Here is a 20034-nt window from a genome sequence, read left to right as displayed (position 1 = left end):
ACAGTAGATGGTAGACCAGGGGAATATAATGACAGTAGATGGTAGACCAGTGTAATATAATGACAGTAGAGACCAGGGTAATATAATGACAGTAGATGGTAGACCAGGGTAGTGGAATGACAGTAGATGGTAGACCAGGGTAATATAATGACAGTAGATGGTAGACCAGGGGAATATAATGACAGTAGATGGTAGACCAGGGTAATATAATGACAGTAGATGGTAGACCAGGGTAATATAATGACAGTAGATGGTAGACCAGGGTAATATAATGACAGTAGATGGTAGACCAGGGTAATAAAATGACAGTAGATGGTAGACCAGGGTAATGGAATGACAGTAGATGGTAGACCAGGGTAATATAATGACAGTAGATGGTACACCAGGGTAATATAATGACAGTAGATGGTACACCAGGATAATATAATGACAGTAGATGGTACACCAGGGTAATATAATGACAGTAGATGGTAGACCAGGGTAATATAATGACAGTAGAGACCAGGGTGATATGATGACAGTAGATGGTAGACCAGGGTAATATAATGACAGTAGAGACCAGGGTAATGAAATGCAGTAGATGGTAGACCAGGGTAATATAATGACAGTAGATGGTAGACCAGGGTAATATAATGACAGTAGATGGTAGACCAGGGTAATATAATGACAGTAGATGGTAGACCAGGTTAATATAATGACAGTAGATGGTAGACCAGGGTAATATAATGACAGTAGATGGTAGACCAGGGTAATATAATGACAGTAGATGGTAGACCAGGGTAATATAATGACAGTAGATGGTAGACCAGGGTAATATAATGACAGTAGATGGTAGACCAGGGTAATATATTGACAGTAGATGGTAGACCAGGGGAATATAATGACAGTAGATGGTAGACCAGGGGAATATAATGACAGTAGATGGTAGACCAGGGTAATATAATGACAGTAGAGACCAGGGTAATATAATGACAGTAGATGGTAGACCAGGGTAATATAATGACAGTAGATGGTAGACCAGGGTAATATAATGACAGTAGATGGTAGACCAGGGTAATATAATGACAGTAGATGGTAGACCAGGGTAATATAATGACAGTAGATGGTAGACCAGGGTAATATAATGACAGTAGATGGTAGACCAGGGTAATATAATGACAGTAGATGGTAGACCAGGGTAATATAATGACAGTAGATGGTAGACCAGGGTAATATAATGACAGTAGATGGTAGACCAGGGTAATATAATGACAGTAGATGGTAGACCAGGGTATTTGAATGACAGTAGATGGTAGACCAGGGTAATATAATGACAGTAGATGGTAGACCAGGGTAATATAATGACAGTAGATGGTACACCAGGGTAATATAATGACAGTAGATGGTAGACCAGGGTAATATAATGACAGTAGATGGTACACCAGGGTAATATAATGACAGTAGATGGTACACCAGGGTAATATAATGACAGTAGATGGTAGACCAGGGTAATATAATGACAGTAGAAAGTAGACCAGGGTAATATAATGACAGTAGATGGTAGACCAGGGTAATATAATGACAGTAGATGGTAGACCAGGGTAATATAATGACAGTAGATGGTAGACCAGGGTAATATAATGACAGTAGATGGTAGACCAGGGTAATATAATGACAGTAGAGGTAGACCAGGGTAATATAATGACAGTAGAAAGTAGACCAGGGTAATATAATGACAGTAGAAAGTAGACCAGGGTAATATAATGACAGTAGAAAGTAGACCAGGGTAATATAATGACAGTAGATGGTAGACCAGGGTAATATAATGACAGTAGATGGTAGACCAGGGTAGTGGAATGACAGTAGATGGTAGACCAGGGTAATATAATGACAGTAGATGGTAGACCAGGGTAATATAATGACAGTAGATGGTAGACCAGGGTAATATAATGACAGTAGATGGTAGACCAGGTTAAGATAATGACAGTAGATGGTAGACCAGGGTAATATAATGACAGTAGATGGTAGACCAGGTTAAGATAATGACAGTAGAGGGTAGACGAGGGTAATATATTGACAGTAGATGGTAGACCAGGGGAATATAATGACAGTAGATGGTAGACCAGGGGAATATAATGACAGTAGAGACCAGGGTAATATAATGACAGTAGATGGTAGACCAGGGTAATATAATGACAGTAGATGGTAGACCAGGGTAATATAATGACAGTAGAGACCAGGGTAATATAATGACAGTAGATGGTAGACCAGGGTAGTGGAATGACAGTAGATGGTAGACCAGGGTAATATAATGACAGTAGAGGGTAGACCAGGGTAATATAATGACAGTAGATGGTAGACCAGGGTAATATAATGACAGTAGATGGTAGACCAGGGTAATATAATGACAGTAGATGGTAGACCAGGGTAATATAATGACAGTAGATGGTAGACCAGGGTAATATAATGACAGTAGATGGTAGACCAGGGTAATATAATGACAGTAGATGGTAGACCAGGGTAATATAATGACAGTAGATGGTAGACCAGGGTAATATAATGACAGTAGATGGTACACCAGGGTAATATAATGACAGTAGATGGTAGACCAGGGTAATATAATGACAGTAGATGGTAGACCAGGGTAATATAATGACAGTAGATGGTAGACCAGGGTAATATAATGACAGTAGATGGTAGACCAGGGTAATATAATGACAGTAGATGGTAGACCAGGGTAATATAATGACAGTAGAGGTAGACCAGGGTAATATAATGACAGTAGATGGTAGACCAGGGTAATATAATGACAGTAGATGGTAGACCAGGGTAATATAATGACAGTAGATGGTAGACCAGGGTAATATAATGACAGTAGATGGTAGACCAGGGTAATATAATGACAGTAGATGGTAGACCAGGGTAATATAATGACAGTAGATGGTAGACCAGGGTAATATAATGACAGTAGATGGTAGACCAGGGTAATATAATGACAGTAGATGGTAGACCAGGGTAATATAATGACAGTAGATGGTAGACCAGGGTAATATAATGACAGTAGATGGTAGACCAGGGTAATATAATGACAGTAGATGGTAGACCAGGGTAATATAATGACAGTAGATGGTAGACCAGGGTAATATAATGACAGTAGATGGTAGACCAGGGTAATATAATGACAGTAGATGGTAGACCAGGGTAATATAATGACAGTAGATGGTAGACCAGGGTAATATAATGACAGTAGATGGTAGACCAGGGTAATGGAATGACAGTAGATGGTAGACCAGGGTAATATATTGACAGTAGATGGTAGACCAGGGTAATATAATGACAGTAGATGGTAGACCAGGGTAATATAATGACAGTAGATGGTAGACCAGGGTAATATAATGACAGTAGATGAGACCAGGGTAATATAATGACAGTAGATGGTAGACCAGGGTAATATAATGACAGTAGATGGTAGACCAGGGTGAATATAATGACAGTAGAGGGTAGACCAGGGTAATATAATGACAGTAGATGGTAGACCAGGGTAATATAATGACAGTAGATGGTAGACCAGGGTAATATAATGACAGTAGATGGTAGACCAGGGTAATATAATGACAGTAGATGGTAGACCAGGGTAATATAATGACAGTAGATGGTAGACCAGGATAATATAATGACAGTAGATGGTAGACCAGGGTAATATAATGACAGTAGATGGTAGACCAGGGTAATATAATGACAGTAGATGGTAGACCAGGGTAATATAATGACAGTAGATGGTAGACCAGGGTAATATAATGACAGTAGATGGTAGACCAGGGTAATATAATGACAGTAGATGGTAGACCAGGTTAATATAATGACAGTAGATGGTAGACCAGGGTAATATAATGACAGTAGATGGTAGACCAGGGTAATATAATGACAGTAGATGGTAGACCAGGGTAATATAATGACAGTAGATGGTAGACCAGGGTAATATAATGACAGTAGATGGTAGACCAGGGTAATATAATGACAGTAGATGGTAGACCAGGGTAATATAATGACAGTAGATGGTAGACCAGGGTAATATAATGACAGTAGATGGTAGACCAGGGTAATATAATGACAGTAGATGGTAGACCAGGGTAATATAATGACAGTAGATGGTAGACCAGGGTAATATAATGACAGTAGATGGTAGACCAGGGTAATATAATGACAGTAGATGGTAGACCAGGGTAATATAATGACAGTAGATGGTAGACCAGGGTAATATAATGACAGTAGATGGTAGACCAGGGTAATATAATGACAGTAGATGGTAGACCAGGGTAATATAATGACAGTAGATGGTAGACCAGGGTAATATAATGACAGTAGATGGTAGACCAGGGTAATATAATGACAGTAGATGGTAGACCAGGGTAATATAATGACAGTAGATGGTAGACCAGGGTAATATAATGACAGTAGATGGTAGACCAGGGTAATATAATGACAGTAGATGGTAGACCAGGGTAATATAATGACAGTAGATGGTAGACCAGGGAATATAATGACAGTAGATGGTAGACCAGGGAATATAATGACAGTAGATGGTAGACCAGGGTAATATAATGACAGTAGATGGTAGACCAGGGTAATATAATGACAGTAGATGGTAGACCAGGGTAATATAATGACAGTAGATGGTAGACCAGGGTAATATAATGACAGTAGATGGTAGACCAGGGAATATAATGACAGTAGATGGTAGACCAGGGTAATATAATGACAGTAGATGGTAGACCAGGGTAATATAATGACAGTAGATGGTAGACCAGGGTAATATAATGACAGTAGATGGTAGACCAGGGTAATATAATGACAGTAGATGGTAGACCAGGGTAATATAATGACAGTAGATGGTAGACCAGGGTAATATAATGACAGTAGATGGTAGACCAGGGTAATATAATGACAGTAGATGGTAGACCAGGGTAATATAATGACAGTAGATGGTAGACCAGGGTAATATAATGACAGTAGATGGTAGACCAGGGAATATAATGACAGTAGATGGTAGACCAGGGAATATAATGACAGTAGATGGTAGACCAGGGTAATATAATGACAGTAGATGGTAGACCAGGGTAATATAATGACAGTAGATGGTAGACCAGGGTAATATAATGACAGTAGATGGTAGACCAGGGTAATATAATGACAGTAGATGGTAGACCAGGGTAATATAATGACAGTAGATGGTAGACCAGGGTAATATAATGACAGTAGATGGTAGACCAGGGTAATATAATGACAGTAGATGGTAGACCAGGGGAATATAATGACAGTAGATGGTAGACCAGGGGAATATAATGACAGTAGATGGTAGACCAGTGTAATATAATGACAGTAGAGACCAGGGTAATATAATGACAGTAGATGGTAGACCAGGGTAGTGGAATGACAGTAGATGGTAGACCAGGGTAATATAATGACAGTAGATGGTAGACCAGGGTAATATAATGACAGTAGATGGTACACCAGGGTAATATAATGACAGTAGATGGTACACCAGGATAATATAATGACAGTAGATGGTACACCAGGGTAATATAATGACAGTAGATGGTAGACCAGGGTAATATAATGACAGTAGATGGTAGACCAGGGTAATATAATGACAGTAGAGACCAGGGTGATATGATGACAGTAGATGGTAGACCAGGGTAATATAATGACAGTAGAGACCAGGGTAATGAAATGACAGTAGATGGTAGACCAGGGTAATATAATGACAGTAGATGGTAGACCAGGGTAATATAATGACAGTAGATGGTAGACCAGGGTAATATAATGACAGTAGATGGTAGACCAGGGTAATATAATGACAGTAGATGGTAGACCAGGGTAATATAATGACAGTAGATGGTAGACCAGGGTAATATAATGACAGTAGGTGGTAGACCAGGGTAATATAATGACAGTAGATGGTAGACCAGGGTAATATAATGACAGTAGATGGTAGACCAGGGTAATATAATGACAGTAGATGGTAGACCAGGGGAATATAATGACAGTAGATGGTAGACCAGGGGAATATAATGACAGTAGATGGTAGACCAGGGTAATATAATGACAGTAGATGGTAGACCAGGGTAATATAATGACAGTAGATGGTAGACCAGGGTAATATAATGACAGTAGATGGTAGACCAGGGTAATATAATGACAGTAGATGGTAGACCAGGGGAATATAATGACAGTAGATGGTAGACCAGGGTAATATAATGACAGTAGATGGTAGACCAGGGTAATATAATGACAGTAGATGGTAGACCAGGGTAATATAATGACAGTAGATGGTAGACCAGGGTAATATAATGACAGTAGATGGTAGACCAGGGTAATATAATGACAGTAGATGGTAGACCAGGGTAATATAATGACAGTAGATGGTAGACCAGGGTAATATAATGACAGTAGATGGTAGACCAGGGTAATATAATGACAGTAGATGGTAGACCAGGGTAATATAATGACAGTAGATGGTAGACCAGGGTAATATAATGACAGTAGATGGTAGACCAGGGTAATATAATGACAGTAGATGGTAGACCAGGGTAATATAATGACAGTAGATGGTACACCAGGGTAATATAATGACAGTAGATGGTACACCAGGGTAATATAATGACAGTAGATGGTAGACCAGGGTAATATAATGACAGTAGATGGTAGACCAGGGTAATATAATGACAGTAGAGGTAGACCAGGGAATATAATGACAGTAGATGGTACACCAGGGTAATATAATGACTGTAGATGGTAGACCAGGGAAATATAATGACAGTAGAGACCAGGGTGATATGATGACAGTAGATGGTAGACCAGGGTAATATAATGACAGTAGATGGTAGACCAGGGTAATATAATGACAGTAGAGACCAGGGTGATATGATGACAGTAGATGGTAGACCAGGGTAATATAATGACAGTAGATGGTAGACCAGGGTAATATAATGACAGTAGAGACCAGGGTGATATGATGACAGTAGATGGTAGACCAGGGTAATATAATGACAGTAGATGGTAGACCAGGGTAATATAATGACAGTAGATGGTAGACCAGGGTAATATAATGACAGTAGATGGTACACCAGGGTAATATAATGACAGTAGATGGTACACCAGGGTAATATAATGACAGTAGATGGTACACCAGGGTAATATAATGACTGTAGATGGTAGACCAGGGTAATATAATGACAGTAGATGGTAGACCAGGGTAATATATTGACAGTAGAGGGTAGACCAGGGGAATATAACGACAGTAGATGGTAGACCAGGTTAATATAATGACTGTAGATGGTAGACCAGGGAAATATAATGACAGTAGAGACCAGGGTGATATGATGACAGTAGATGGTAGACCAGGGTAATATAATGACAGTAGATGGTAGACCAGGGTAATATAATGACAGTAGAGACCAGGGTGATATGATGACAGTAGATGGTAGACCAGGGTAATATAATGACAGTAGATGGTAGACCAGGGTAATATAATGACAGTAGAGACCAGGGTGATATGATGACAGTAGATGGTAGACCAGGGTAATATAATGACAGTAGATGGTAGACCAGGGTAATATAATGACAGTAGATGGTAGACCAGGGTAATATAATGACAGTAGAGACCAGGGTGATATGATGACAGTAGATGGTAGACCAGGGTAATATAATGACAGTAGAGACCAGGGTAATAAAATGCAGTAGATGGTAGACCAGGGTAATATAATGACAGTAGATGGTAGACCAGGGTAATATAATGACAGTAGATGGTAGACCAGGGTAGTGGAATGACAGTAGATGGTAGACCAGGGTAATATAATGACAGTAGATGGTAGACCAGGGTAATATAATGACAGTAGATGGTAGACCAGGTTAATATAAGGGCAGTAGATGGTAGACCATGGAAATATAATGACAGTAGATGGTAGACCAGGGTAATATAATTACAGTAGATGGTAGACCAGGGTAATATAATTACAGTAGATGGTAGACCAGGGTAGTGGAATGACAGTTGATGGTAGACCAGGGTAATATAAAGACAGTAGATGGTAGACTAGGTTAATATAATGACAGTAGATGGTAGACCAGGTTAATATAATGACAGTAGATGGTAGACCAGGGAAATATAATGACAGTAGATGGTAGACCAGGGAAATATAATGACAGTAGATGGTAGACCAGGGTAATATAATGACAGTAGAGACCAGGGTAATACATATAATGACAGTAGATGGTAGACCAGGGTAATATAATGACAGTAGAGACCAGGGTGATATGATGACAATATAATGACAGTAGATGGTAGACCAGGGTAATATAATGACAGTAGATGGTAGACTAGGGTAATATAATCAAATCAAAATCAAATCAAATCAAATTGATTTATATAGCCCTTCGTACATCAGCTGATATCTCAAAGTGCTGTACAGAAACCCAGCCTAAAACCCCAAACAGCAAACAATGCAGGTGTAAAAGACGGTGGCTAGGAAAAACTCCCTAGACAGTAGAGGGGAGACCAGGGTAATATAATGACAGTAGATGGTAGACCAGGTTAATATAAGGACAGTAGATGGTAGACCAGGGAAATATAATGACAGTAGATGGTAGACCAGGGTAATATAATGACAGTAGATGGTAGACCAGGTTAATAGATTGACAGTAGATGGTAGACCAGGTTAATAGATTGACAGTAGATGGTGGACCAGGGAAATATAATGACAGTAGATGGTAGACCAGGGTAATATAATGACAGTAGATGGTAGACCAGGGTAATATAATGACAGTAGAAAGTAGACCAGGGTAATATAATGACAGTAGATGGTAGACCAGGGTAATATAATGACAGTAGATGGTAGACCAGGGTAATATAATGACAGTAGATGGTAGACCAGGGTAATATAATGACAGTAGATGGTAGACCAGGGTAATATAATGACAGTAGATGGTAGACCAGGGTAATATAATGACAGTAGATGGTAGACCAGGGTAATATAATGACAGTAGATGGTAGACCAGGGTAATATAATGACAGGATGGTAGACCAGGGTAATATAATGACAGTAGATGGTAGACCAGGGTAATATAATGACAGTAGATGGTAGACCAGGGTAATATAATGACAGTAGATGGTAGACCAGGGTAATATAATATAATGACAGTAGATGGTAGACCAGGGTAATATAATGACAGTAGATGGTAGACCAGGGTAATATAATGACAGTAGATGGTAGACCAGGGTAATATAATGACAGTAGATGGTAGACCAGGGTAATATAATGACAGTAGATGGTAGACCAGGGTAATATAATGACAGTAGATGGTAGACCAGGGTAATATAATGACAGTAGAGGGTAGACCAGGGTAATATAATGACAGTAGATGGTAGACCAGGGTAATATAATGACAGTAGATGGTAGACCAGGGTAATATAATGACAGTAGATGGTAGACCAGGGTAATATAATGACAGTAGATGGTAGACCAGGGTAATATAATGACAGTAGATGGTAGACCAGGGTAATATAATGACAGTAGATGGTACACCAGGATAATATAATGACAGTAGATGGTACACCAGGGTAATATAATGACAGTAGATGGTAGACCAGGGTAATATAATGACAGTAGATGACCAGGGTAATATAATGACAGTAGATGGTAGACCAGGGTAATATAATGACAGTAGAGACCAGGGTAATATAATGACAGTAGATGGTAGACCAGGGTAATATAATGACAGTAGATGGTAGACCAGGGTAATATAATGACAGTAGATGGTAGACCAGGGTAATATAATGACAGTAGATGGTAGACCAGGTTAAGATAATGACAGTAGATGGTAGACCAGGGTAATATAATGACAGTAGGTGGTAGACCAGGGTAATATAATGACAGTAGATGGTAGACCAGGTTAAGATAATGACAGTAGATGGTAGACCAGGGTAATATAATGACAGTAGATGGTAGACCAGGGTAATATAATGATAGTAGATGGTAGACCAGGGGAATATAATGACAGTAGATGGTAGACCAGTGTAATATAATGACAGTAGAGACCAGGGGAATATAATGACAGTAGATGGTAGACCAGTGTAATATAATGACAGTAGAGACCAGGGTAATATAATGACAGTAGATGGTAGACCAGGGTAATATAATGACAGTAGATGGTAGACCAGGGTAATATAATGACAGTAGATGGTAGACCAGGGTAATATAATGACAGTAGATGGTAGACCAGGGTAATATAATGACAGTAGATGGTAGACCAGGGTAATATAATGACAGTAGATGGTAGACCAGGGTAATATAATGACAGTAGATGGTAGACCAGGGTAATATAAATGACAGTAGATGGTAGACCAGGGTAATATAATGACAGTAGATGGTAGACCAGGGTAATATAATGACAGTAGAGGGTAGACCAGGGTAATATAATGACAGTAGATGGTAGACCAGGGTAATATAATGACAGTAGATGGTAGACCAGGGTAATATAATGACAGTAGATGAGACCAGGGTAATATAATGACAGTAGATGGTAGACCAGGGTAATATAATGACAGTAGATGGTAGACCAGGGTAATATAATGACAGTAGATGGTAGACCAGGGTAATATAATGACAGTAGATGGTAGACCAGGGTAATATAATGACAGTAGATGGTAGACCAGGGTAATATAATGACAGTAGATGGTAGACCAGGGTAATATAATGACAGTAGATGGTAGACCAGGGTAATATAATGACAGTAGATGGTAGACCAGGGTAATATAATGACAGTAGATGGTAGACCAGGGTAATATAATGACAGTAGATGGTAGACCAGGGTAATATAATGACAGTAGATGGTAGACCAGGTTAATATAATGACAGTAGATGGTAGACCAGGGTAATATAATGACAGTAGATGGTAGACCAGGGTAATATAATGACAGTAGATGGTAGACCAGGGTAATATAATGACAGTAGATGGTAGACCAGGGTAATATAATGACAGTAGATGGTAGACCAGGGTAATATAATGACAGTAGATGGTAGACCAGGGTAATATAATGACAGTAGATGGTAGACCAGGGTAATATAATGACAGTAGATGGTAGACCAGGGTAATATAATGACAGTAGATGGTAGACCAGGGTAATATAATGACAGTAGATGGTAGACCAGGGTAATATAATGACAGTAGAGGGTAGACCAGGGTAATATAATGACAGTAGATGGTAGACCAGGGTAATATAATGACAGTAGATGGTAGACCAGGGTAATAGAATGATGACAGTAGATGGTAGACCAGGGTAATATAATGACAGTAGATGGTAGACCAGGGTAATATAATGACAGTAGATGGTAGACCAGGGTAATATAATGACAGTAGATGGTAGACCAGGTAATATAATGACAGTAGATGGTAGACCAGGGTAATATAATGACAGTAGATGGTAGACCAGGGTAATATAATGACAGTAGAATAGTAGACCAGGGTAATATAATGACAGTAGATGGTAGACCAGGGTAATATAATGACAGTAGATGGTAGACCAGGGTAATATAATGACAGTAGATGGTAGACCAGGGTAATATAATGACAGTAGATGGTAGACCAGGGTAATATAATGACAGTAGATGGTAGACCAGGGTAATATAATGACAGTAGATGGTAGACCAGGGTAATATAATGACAGTAGATGGTAGACCAGGGTAATATAATGACAGTAGATGGTAGACCAGGGTAATATAATGACAGTAGATGGTAGACCAGGTAATATAATGACAGTAGATGGTAGACCAGGGTAATATAATGACAGTAGATGGTAGACCAGGGTAATATAATGACAGTAGATGGTAGACCAGGGTAATATAATGACAGTAGATGGTAGACCAGGTAATATAATGACAGTAGATGGTAGACCAGGGTAATATAATGACAGTAGATGGTAGACCAGGTAATATAATGACAGTAGAGGTAGACCAGGGTAATATAATGACAGTAGATGGTAGACCAGGGTAATATAATGACAGTAGATGGTAGACCAGGGTAATATAATGACAGTAGATGGTAGACCAGGGTAATATAATGACAGTAGATGGTAGACCAGGGTAATATAATGACAGTAGATGGTAGACCAGAAGGTAGAATATAATGACAGTAGATGGTAGACCAGGGTAATATAATGACAGTAGATGGTAGACCAGGGTAATATAATGACAGTAGATGGTAGACCAGGGTAATATAATGACAGTAGATGGTAGACCAGGGCAATATAATGACAGTAGATGGTAGACCAGGGTAATATAATGACAGTAGATGGTAGACCAGGGTAATATAATGACAGTAGATGGTAGACCAGGGTAATATAATGACAGTAGATGGTAGACCAGGGTAATATAATGACAGTAGATGGTAGACCAGGGTAATATAATGACAGTAGATGGTAGACCAGGGTAATATAATGACAGTAGATGGTAGACCAGGGTAATATAATGACAGTAGATGGTAGACCAGGTAATATAATGACAGTAGATGGTAACCAGGGTAATATAATGACAGTAGATGGTAGACCAGGGTAATATAAATGACAGTAGATGGTAGACCAGGGTAATATAATGACAGTAGATGGTAGACCAGGGTAATATAATGACAGTAGATGGTAGACCAGGGTAATATAATGACAGTAGATGGTAGACCAGGGTAATATAATGACAGTAGATGGTAGACCAGGGTAATATAATGACAGTAGATGGTAGACCAGGGTAATATAATGACAGTAGATGGTAGACCAGGGTAATATAATGACAGTAGATGGTAGACCAGGGTAATATAATGACAGTAGATGGTAGACCAGGGTAATATAATGACAGCAGATGGTAGACCAGGTAATATAATGACAGTAGATGGTAGACCAGGTTAATATAATGACAGTAGATGGTAGACCAGGGAAATATAATGACAGTAGATGGTAGACCAGGGTAATATAATGACAGTAGAGAGACCAGGGTAATATAATGACAGTAGATGGTAGACCAGGGTAATATAATGACAGTAGATGGTAGACCAGGTAATATAATGACAGTAGATGGTAGACCAGGGTAATATAATGACAGTAGATGGTAGACCAGGGTAATATAATGACAGTAGATGGTAGACCAGGGTAATATAATGACAGTAGAAGGTAGACCAGGTAATATAATGACAGTAGATGGTAGACCAGGGTAATATAATGACAGTAGATGGTAGACCAGGGTAATATAATGACAGTAGATGGTAGACCAGGGTAATATAATGACAGTAGAATGGTAGACCAGGGTAATATAATGACAGTAGATGGTAGACCAGGGTAATATAATGACAGTAGATGGTAGACCAGGGTAATATAATGACAGTAGATGGTAGACCAGGGTAATATAATGACAGTAGATGGTAGACCAGGGTAATATAATGACAGTAGATGGTAGACCAGGGTAATATAATGACAGTAGATGGTAGACCAGGTTAATATAATGACAGTAGATGGTAGACCAGGGTAATATAATGACAGTAGATGGTAGACCAGGGTAATATAATGACAGTAGATGGTAGACCAGGGTAATATAATGACAGTAGATGGTAGACCAGGGTAATATAATGACAGTAGATGGTAGACCAGGGTAATATAATGACAGTAGATGGTAGACCAGGGTAATATAATGACAGTAGATGGTAGACCAGGGTAATATAATGACAGTAGATGGTAGACCAGGGTAATATATTGACAGTAGATGGTAGACCAGGGTAATATAATGACAGTAGATGGTAGACCAGGGTAATATAATGACAGTAGATGGTAGACCAGGGTAATATAATGACAGTAGATGGTAGACCAGGGTAATATAATGACAGTAGATGGTAGACCAGGGTAATATAATGACAGTAGATGGTAGACCAGGGTAATATAATGACAGTAGATGGTAGACCAGGGTAATATAATGACAGTAGATGGTAGACCAGGGTAATATAATGACAGTAGATGGTAGACCAGGGTAATATAATGACAGTAGATGGTAGACCAGGGTAATATAATGACAGTAGATGGTAGACCAGGGTAATATAATGACAGTAGATGGTAGACCAGGTTAATTTAATTTTTTTATTTTTTTTATTTCACCTTTATTTAACCAGGTAGGCTAGTTGAGAACAGTTCTCATTTGCATGCGACCTGGCCAAGATAAAGCATAGCAGTGTGAACAGACAATATAGAGTTACACATGGAGTAAACAATTTAGCAAGTCAATAACACAGTAGAAAAAAATGGGCAGTCTATATACAATGTGTGCAAAAGGCATGAGGAGGTAGGCGTAATACAATTTTGCAGATTAACACTGGTGATAAATGATCAGATGGGCATGTACAGGTAGAGATATTGGTGTAAAAGAGCAGAAAAGTAAATAAATAAAAACAGTATAAAAACAGTATGGGAATGAGGTAGGTGAAAAAGGTGAGCTATTTACCATAGACTATGTACAGCTGCAGATCGGTTAGCTGCAGGGATAGCTGATGTTTGAAGTTGGTGAGGGAGATAAAATCTCCAACTTCAGCATTTTTGAATTGTTATAATGACAGTCACAGGCAGCAGAGTACTGGAACGAAAGGCGGCCAAATGAGGTGTTGGCTTTAGGGGATGATCAGTGAGATACACCTGCTGGAGCGCGTAGCTGTTAGATGGGTAATATGCCATCGTGACCAGTGAACTGAGATAAGGCGGAGCTTTACCTAGCATGGACTTGTAGATGACCTGAGCCAGTGGGTCTGGCGACCAGGATAATATGTAGTGAGGGCCAGCCGACTAGAGCATACAAGTCGCAGTGGTGGGTGGTATAAGGTGCTTTAGTGACAAAACGGATGGCACTGTGATAGACTGCATCCAGTTTGCTGAGTAGAGTGTTGGAAGCCATTTTGTAGATGACATCGCCGAAGTCGAGGATCGGTAGGATAGTCAGTTTTACTAGGGTAAGCTTGGCAGCGTGAGTGAAGGAGGCTTTGTTGCGAATAGAAAGCCGACTCTGGATTTGATTTTGATTGGAGATGTTTGATGTGAGTCTGGAAGGAGAGTTTGCAGTCTAGCCAGACACCTAGGTACTTATAGATGTCCACATATTCAAGGTTGGAACCATCCAGGGTGGTGATGCTAGTCGGGCATGCGGGTGCAGGCAGCGATCGGTTGAAAAGCATGCATTTGGTTTTACTCGCGTTTAGGAGCAGTTGGAGGCCACGGAAGGAGTGCTGTATGGCATTGAAGCTCGTTTGAGGTTGGTAGCACAGTGTCCAATGACGGGCCGAAAGTATATAGAATGGTGTCGTCTGCAGTAGAGGTGGATCAGGGAATCGCCCGCAGCAAGAGCAACATCATTGATATATACAGAGAAAAGAGTCGGCCCGAGAATTGAACCCTGTGGCACCCCATAGAGACTGCCAGAGGACCGGGTAGCATGCCCTCCGATTTGACACACTGAACTCTGTCTGCAAAGTAATTGGTGAACCAGGCAAGGCAGTCATCCGAAAACCGAGGCTGTTGAGTCTGCCGATAAGAATTTGGTGATTGACAGAGTCGAAAGCCTTGGCGAGGTCGATGAAGACGGCTGCACAGTACTGTCTTTTATCGATGGCGGTTATGATATCATTTAGTACCTTGAGTGTGGCTGAGGTGCACCCGTGACCGGACTCGAAACCAGATTGCACAGCGGAGAAGGTACGGTGGGATTCGAGATGGTCAGTGACCTGTTTGTTGACTTGGCTTTCAAAGACCTTAGATAGGCAGGGCAGGATGGATATAGGTCTATAGCAGTTTGGGTCCAGGGTGTCTCCCCTTTGAAGAGGGGGATGACTGCGGCAGCTTTCCAATCCTTGGGGATCTCAGACGATATGAAAGAGAGGTTGAACAGGCTGGTAATAGGGGTTGCGACAATGGCGGCAGATAGTTTCAGAAATAGCGGGTCCAGATTATCAAGCCCAGCTGATTTGTAGGGTCCAGGTTTTGCAGCTCTTTCAGAACATCTGCTATCTGGATTTGGGTAAAGGAGAACCTGGAGAGGCTTGGGTGAGGAACACGGGGGGGCGGAGCTGTTGGCCGAGGTTGAGTAGCCAGGCGGAAGGCATGGCCAGCCGTTGAGAAGTGCTTATTGAAGTTTTCGATAATCATGGATTTATCGGTGGAGACCGTGTTTCCTAGCCTCAGTGCAGTGGGCAGCTGGGAGGAGGTGCTCTTGTTCTCCATGGACTTCACAGTGTCCCAGAACTTTTGGAGTTGGAGTTACAGGATGCAAACTTCTGCCTGAAGAAGCTGGCCTTAGCTTTCCTGACTGACTGCGTGTATTGGTTCCTGACTTCCCTGAACAGTTGCATATCACGGGGGCTATTCGATGCTATTGCAGTCCGCCACAGGATGTTTTTGTGCTGGTCGAGGGCAGTCAGGTCTGGAGTGAACCAAGGGCTGTATCTGTTCTTGGTTCTGCATTTTTTGAACGGAGCATGCTTATCTAAAATGGTGAGGAAGTTACTTTTAAAGAATGACCAGGCATCCTCAACTGACGGATGAGGTCAATGTCCTTCCAGGATACACGGGCCAGGTCGATTAGAAAGGCCTGCTCACAGAAGTGTTTTAGGGAGCGTTTGACAGTGATGAGGGGTGGTCGTTTGACTGCGGCTCCGTGGCGGATACAGGCGATGAGGCAGTGATCGCTGAGATCCTGGTTGAAGACAGCGGAGGTATATTTGGAGGGCCAGTTGGTCAGGATGACGTCTATGAGGGTGCCCTTGTTTACAGAGTTAGGGTTGTACCTGGTGGGTTCCTTGATGATTTGAGTGAGATTGAGGGCATCTAGCTTAGATTGTAGGACTGCCGGGGTGTTAAGCATATCCCAGTTTAGGTCACCTAACAGAACAAACTCTGAAGCTAGATGAGGGGCGATCAATTCACAAATGGTGTCCAGGGCGCAGCTGGGAGCTGACGGGGTCGGTAGCAGGCGGCAACAGTGATAGACTTGTTTCTGGAGAGAGTAATTTTCAAAATTAGTAGTTCAAACTGTTTGGGTATGGACCTGGAAAGTATGACATTACTTTGCAGGCTATCTCTGCAGTAGACTGCGACTCCGCCCCTTTGGCAGTTCTATCTTGACGGAAGATGTTATAGTTGGGTATGGAAATCTCTGAATTTTTGGTGGCCTTCCTGAGCCAGGATTCAGACACGGCAAGGACATCAGGGTTAGCAGAGTGTGCTAAAGCAGTGAGTAAAACAAACTTAGGGAGGAGGCTTCTGATGTTGACATGCATAAAACCAAGACTTTTTCGATCACAGAAGTCAACAAATGAGGGTACCTGGGGGCATGCAGGGCCTGGGTTTACCTCCACATCACCCGCGGAACAGAGAAGGAGTAGTATGAGGGTGCGGCTAAAGGCTATCAAAACTGGTCGCCTAGAGCGTTGGGGGCAGAGGATAAGAGGAGCAGGTTTCTGGGCATGGTAGAATATATTCAGGGCATAATGCGCAGACAGGGGTATGGTGGGGTGCGGGTACAGGAGGTAAGCCCAGGCACTGGGTGATGATGAGAGAGGTTGTATCTCTGGACATGCTGGTTGTAATGGGTGAGGTCACCGCATGTGTGGGGGTGGGACAAAGGAGGTAACAGGGGTATGCAGAGTGGATCTAGGGGCTCCATTGTGAACTAAAACAATGATAACTAACCTGAACAACAGTATACAAGGCATATTGACATTTGGGAGAGACATACAGCGAGGCATACAGTAATCACAGGTGACAATTGGGAAAGCTAGCTAAAAACAGTAGGCGAGGCTAATCAGCTAGCACAACAAACAGCAGGTAAAATGGCGTTGACTAGGCAACTGGGCCGACAGATAAACAAACAAGCAGAATGGGGACCGTGATTAATGGACAGTCCAGCGTGACAGTAGATGTAGCCAAGAAATCAGTGTCCAGGGGGCAGCGGTGGATGGGCAGGGAAGCTGGGCTGGCGAGTGTTATCCAGGTTTTTTTTTTAGCACAGTAGATGGTAGACCAGGGTAATATAATGACAGTAGATGGTAGACCAGGTTAATATAATGACAGTAGATGGTAGACCAGGGTAATATAATGACAGTAGATGGTAGACCAGGGTAATATAATCACAGTAGATGGTAGACCAGGGTAATATAATGACAGTAGATGGTAGACCAGGGTAATATAATGACAGTAGAGGGTAGACCAGGGTAATATAATGACAGTAGATGGTAGACCAGGGTAATATAATGACAGTAGATGGTAGACCAGGTGAAGATAATGACAGTAGAAGGTAGACCAGGGTAATATAATGACAGTAGATGGTAGACCAAGTTAATATAATGACAGTAGATGGTAGACCAAGTTAAGATAATGACAGTAGAAGGTAGACCAGGGTAATATAATGACAGTAGATGGTAGACCAGGTTAATAGATTGACAGTAGATGGTAGACCAGGTAATATAATTGACAGTAGATGGTAGACCAGGTTAATATAATGACAGTAGATGGTAGACCAGGGTAATATAATGACAGTAGATGGTAGACCAGGGTAATATAATGACAGTAGATGGTAGACCAGGGTAATATAATGACAGTGGATGGTAGACCAGGGTAATATAATGACAGTAGATGGTAGACCAGGGTAATATAATGACAGTAGAAAGTAGACCAGGGTAATATAATGACAGTAGATGGTAGACCAGGGTAATATAATGACAGTAGAGGGTAGACCAGGGTAATATAATGACAGTAGATGGTAGACCAGGGTAATATAATGACAGTAGAGTTTAGACCAGGGTAATATAATGAAAGTAGATGGTGTACCAGGGTATTATAATGAAAGCAGATGGTAGACCAGGGTAATATAATGACAGTAGATGGTAGACCAGGGTAATATAATGACAGTAGATGGTAGACCAGGGTAATATAATGACAGTAGATGGTAGACCAGGGTAATATAATGACAGTAGATGGTAGACCAGGGTAATATAATGACAGTAGATGGTAGACCAGGGTAATATAATGACAGTAGATGGTAGACCAGGGTAATATAATGACAGTAGATGGTAGACCAGGGTAATATAATGACAGTAGATGGTAGACCAGGGTAATATAATGACAGTAGATGGTAGACCAGGGTAATAGAATGACAGTAGATGGTAGACCAGGGTAATATAATGACAGTAGATGGTAGACCAGGGTAATATAATGACAGTAGATGGTAGACCATGGTAATATAATGACAGTAGATGGTAGACCAGGTTAAGATAATGACAGTAGAAGGTAGACCAGGGTAATATAATGACAGTAGATGGTAGACCAGGTTAATATAATGACAGTAGATGGTAGACCAGGTTAAGATAATGACAGTAGATGGTAGACCAGGGTAATATAATGACAGTAGATGGTAGACCAGGGTAATATAATGACAGTAGATGGTAGACCAGGGTAATATAATGACAGTAGATGGTAGACCAGGTTAATATAATGACAGTAGATGGTAGACCAGGGTAATATAATGACAGTAGATGGTAGACCAGGGTAATATAATGACAGTAGATGGTAGACCAGGGTAATATAATGACAGTAGATGGTAGACCAGGGTAATATAATGACAGTAGATGGTAGACCAGGGTAATATAATGACAGTAGATGGTAGACCAGGGTAATATAATGACAGTAGATGGTAGACCAGGGTAATATAATGACAGTAGATGGTAGAATAGACCAGGGTAATATAATGACAGTAAGGGTATAATGACAGTAGATGGTAGACCAGGGTAATATAATGACAGTAGAAAGGTAGACCAGGGTAATATAATGACAGTAGATGGTAGACCAGGGTAATATAATGACAGTAGATGGTAGACCAGGGTAATATAATGACAGTAGATGGTAGACCAGGGTAATATAATGACAGTAGATGGTAGACCAGGGTAATATAATGACAGTAGATGGTAGACCAGGGTAATATAATGACAGTAGAT

The 20034-nt window shown here is 40.7% G+C and overlaps 1 long non-coding RNA gene across 1 annotated transcript; it reads left to right on the top strand.

The window, feature by feature from the left end:
• Positions 1 to 7800: 7800 nt before the first annotated feature.
• LOC127920315 (uncharacterized) lies at positions 7801 to 18440 on the top strand. Its single transcript, XR_008105885.1, has 3 exons — positions 7801 to 7889; positions 9927 to 9958; positions 18411 to 18440. It is a non-coding gene; the product is annotated as an uncharacterized LOC127920315 (long non-coding RNA).
• Positions 18441 to 20034: the final 1594 nt, after the last annotated feature.

The sequence above is a fragment of the Oncorhynchus keta genome, unplaced genomic scaffold, assembly GCF_023373465.1.
Source record: "Oncorhynchus keta strain PuntledgeMale-10-30-2019 unplaced genomic scaffold, Oket_V2 Un_contig_18901_pilon_pilon, whole genome shotgun sequence".
In the NCBI taxonomy this organism is placed as follows: Eukaryota; Metazoa; Chordata; class Actinopteri; order Salmoniformes; family Salmonidae; genus Oncorhynchus; species Oncorhynchus keta.
The sequence above is the reverse complement of the archived record's forward strand: the minus strand, read 5'-3'. Positions and strand labels throughout refer to the sequence as shown.